This window comes from Arachis ipaensis, chromosome B09 (assembly GCF_000816755.2).
Source record: "Arachis ipaensis cultivar K30076 chromosome B09, Araip1.1, whole genome shotgun sequence".
Taxonomy (NCBI): Eukaryota; Viridiplantae; Streptophyta; class Magnoliopsida; order Fabales; family Fabaceae; genus Arachis; species Arachis ipaensis.
In genome coordinates, this window is record NC_029793.2 from 110,163,586 (window position 1) to 110,167,900 (window position 4,315).

A 4,315-nucleotide genomic window follows, 5' to 3' on the forward strand; every position below is an offset into this window, starting at 1 on the left:
TTTTAGAGAGAGAGGTTCTCTCCTCTCTCTTAGGATTAGGATTTAGGATTTCTCTTAGTTTTAGGAGTGACTCTCAATCCCAGGTTCAATGTTCTTTAATTTATATTTCTCTTCTACTTTTAGATACTCTAATACTTTTATTTGTTAATTACTTATGTTGCCCATTTGATTCATAAATCTTTCATGTTAGATTGGATTGCTTTTATTAATATAATTTGAGGTATTTCAGACTTATGATTGCTTTCTTTCATTATATAAATAATTTGAATTTTTTCCTTTTGGCTTTGGTTGAGTCATTGGAGACACTTGAGTTATCAAACTCATTGCTCATTGAAAATTGGATTTCTTCATTTCATTAATTCAAGTTCCAATAACTCTAGCCTTTCCCAAGGAAAGACTAGGACCTGAGGAATAAAAATTAATTCATCCACTTAACTTACCTTCATAGTTAGAGGTTAACAAAGTGGGAAAAAAATCTAATTCTCATTACAATTGATAAGAATAACCAGGATAGGACTTCCAGTTCTCATACCTTGCCAAGAGTTTATTTTATAGTTATTTATTTATTTTTATTGCTTTGAAAATATACCTGTGCCCATTGCCCAACTCCAAAACCCCAATTTACAAACTCATAACCAATAATAAGAACATACCTCCATGCAATTCCTTGAGAAGATGACCCGAGGTTTAAATACTCGGTTATCAATTTTAAAAAGGGGTTTGTTACTTGTGATAACCAAAACATTTGTATGAAAGGACTTTTGAAGGTTTAGAAACTATACTTGCAACGAGGATTTATCCGTAGATTTCTAGACCACGCAAAAGTTCTCTCATCAGATCCCTCACCGGATGTGTATCCACTCAATTCGCTCAGTATTTAGGGTTTAACCAATGAATTCTCTTTTATCATGCTTTTCAAAGATTTTCAAGTCATCTAACAATCAACTAGTATTTAATGCATGAATAACAAGTATCATGAGGTCTTTAGAGGGATATAGTAGGGTTAGGGTTTAGGTAGGATGAAATATGGTTAAGTGGACTTAAAGAATTAGTTCTTTGATTAGCTTGAGTGTCCACCTAATTCTACATCCTATGTACTCATAACAATACAACCTTTCTACCCATTTTCTTTTTCTATCTCACGTCACTCATGCATTTTTTTTCAAACATGGCATATGCATCCTTTATTTACTCTTTTATTTTTATACTTTGTTATGCACAATTTTTTTTTTTACTATGAATGCATATGTTTTAATTAATGAAATGCATAAGCATTACCTAATTACCCAAAAATTTTTCACAAAGAGTTCATGCCTCTATCACCAATGCTTCCCAAAATTCCTGCACACTTAGAGTTTACACACTAATCCACCCAAGCTAATCAAAGAGTAATTCAGGGACATCAATGGTTTTCTGCTTAAAGGGGCGTAATGTGCTTATCATCAGAACAAAAGGGGATTCATAGGCTCAAAGGGGTTCACAAAGGTGAATGCAAGGGTTGGCCATATAGGTTAGTGAGTTTATCATCAAAGATGGCCTCAATCATGCTAAATGCATCCAAACACAAATACAGGACATAAGGAATCATGCAAATCAATGATCACAATAAAAAATGAGTATAATCACACACAAGAACAACATTATTGCTGAAAAATGCAACCATCTATTAAAGCTCAAATCTCACAAGGTATGTTGTTCTAGCTCTTTTCCATGTTTTACTAACAAAATACTCCAAGCAAGTTGGTAAACATAGTTTTTCTTCAATTCAATCAATGGTATGCTCCAAGAAAAGGTTTCATGGAAATTTCTTGGTGTTTCACCAACTTATTCATTCTATCATGCAACATGCAAATATTCACTACTAAATATCCATAAATGATAAAGAAATATTTATAACAAACTAAACAAGATGCAATAGAAATAAAGCTACTCAAAATGAAGAAAAAGTACTACAAGAAACATTGCAAAGTATCTTTAAAAGAGAATTTTTTTACCCCCTTGAAGTCATTGATCCTCCCCCACACTTAATTTGTGCACGGTCCTCCGTGCATGCTTATGATCCGGGAGAATGAAGAGGGGCCACCTTCAGCTGGTGGACTTAGAGGTGGGTTGGTCAATTGCATCATGCTCCTCCCCAGCTAGCTCGGATGAAGCTCTAGGAATTGGGCCGGGTCTCTTCTTTCTAGCTGTACCGATATCCACTCGAAACGCTTTTGCTCCAAATGCTCCATGTTGTGGATGTCATACAAGATATCTTGTAATAATTCGGGAAGAGGACGGAGAAAGGGTAAAGCAGTTGATGAAGTTAGTATATATGATGGTGGTGTTGTGGGTGTCTTCCTCTTGGAGGGTGCTATGGTTGTTGATCTCTCCAAATCTCCCCTCGGAATGAACTTGTTGCCTTTAGGAACCCTGAACATAATATCCATTGGTCGCCTCTCTACCCCCGCTGCGTTTGCTAAGCACATCACTATCGACGGAAATGGAATGTTGATATTCTTCTTCTCGACCGATTTCCAAATCGATTTGCACAATAAAGGTAAGATAGCTATATGCTTCCATTACATAATAGCCCACAGTAGCAAAGCAGTTCTAAATCTCACATGGGTAGTGTGGGTGCTCAGGATGATGTAGTCCGCCACAACCTGATGTCATATACGAGCTTCAACATTCAAATCAGAGTATGAAATACTAGTGGGAACAGAATTCCTCCCTTTGCTATACTCCCAAGATGCACCAGGACGGCCTATTCTTTCAAGAATGGGAGTTAGAGATACTCTTCCTTTGAAGACATCCACTTTTATCTTGAAATAGTCATCCTTCTCAAGTGGAATGTGGGGGATGTTTAGAATAGCTTCTAGAGCTTGATTGGATGTATCCAACATCTTTCCCCGGAGGAAGACTAACGCCGCTTTCCAAGCTTGGTAGTTCGCATAGAATCCCCGCACCATAGTCTCATTGACTTCAATGGGTTCTGGCTCGAGAAACTCCTAATGAAGCGAGGCAATCCTTTGGTGAATAGTCACATTGTATTGGCTTGGAACTTTCAACGGTCACTCCCAATGGATTGTACGCTTCTCAATAGCCTCGTATTGAGAGTCGGCTCTTCGGTTAACCAAGGTGTTCGGTTTATCACCTTGGCGATCCCACCAAATATCAGGAAAGCGAGTGGTAGTTTGCTCGACCGGCGAAGTAACCGGTGCCTTACCTTTCTTTTTCATCCTAAAAATACAAATAAAAGAATTTCGAGATCATAGGACAACAATAAAGTAAAATTATTGAGGAAGTACTAACAAGGTTCATACAACACAATGCATTTGCAACCAAAAGTCCACATTGACAAACAAGAAAATGCATTGGTGAATTCACTTAACTACCATCAAAAGTCATAATAGAAGTTGCACAATTCATTCAATATGCCTAACAAGAGATAAATTGAACACATATGATGGCCAAGTCATATGAATCAAACAAAATATTCATTGAGACATTTTATCGAACATGTGGTATGCAATGTGCAAGTTCATCACAATTAAGCTCACATTTGATCATAACCAATCAAACAATCAAGCAACAACACTTTCCAATACAAAGAAACAACAAAGAAACCAACTAATTTAATCTAAGCAACACAAAAGAAATGAAAGATATTGCAAAAATATTAACATCATTAGAACGGGAAAATAAGAACCTGAGATATAGAGGTTGAAAAGAACAAGAGCTAGGGAGGAACAATGACACTTCTTATAGCCACTGCGAAATCACGGCGTTTGGGTTTGACAACAAAGAATTTAATCTAAGCAACACAAAAGAAATGAAAGATATTGCAAAAATATTAACATCATTAGAACGGGAAAATAAGAACCTGAGGAACCTGAGATGAAAAGAACAAGAGCTAGGGAGGAACAATGACACTTCTTATAGCCACTGCGAAATCACGGCGTTTGGGTTTGCCGGAAAAAGCACCGGAAGAGAGAACTCACCGGTGGTGAATAGAGAAAAGTGAAGGGAAAGAAAGAAAGAAAGAAAAGAAAAGAGAAGTAAGAGAAAGAGAAAGAGAGAGGTCGCCGGTGGTGGGCTGGCGGCGGCGGTGGCCAGTCGGTAGGGAATGGCGGAGCTAGACAGAGAAGAGGGAGAGAGAGCAGCTATGAAGAAAAGAAGAAAAGAGAGGGGCTGCCTCTCAACAGGGCAGGTTGCCCTGTTAACGCCCAGCGTCTTGTGCAGACGCACAAGGGTCTGTGCGGACGCACAGAGAGCGCAACTTAATTAGAAGGGTGCGAACGCACACAGCGTGCGATCGCTGCGACCAGAGAGC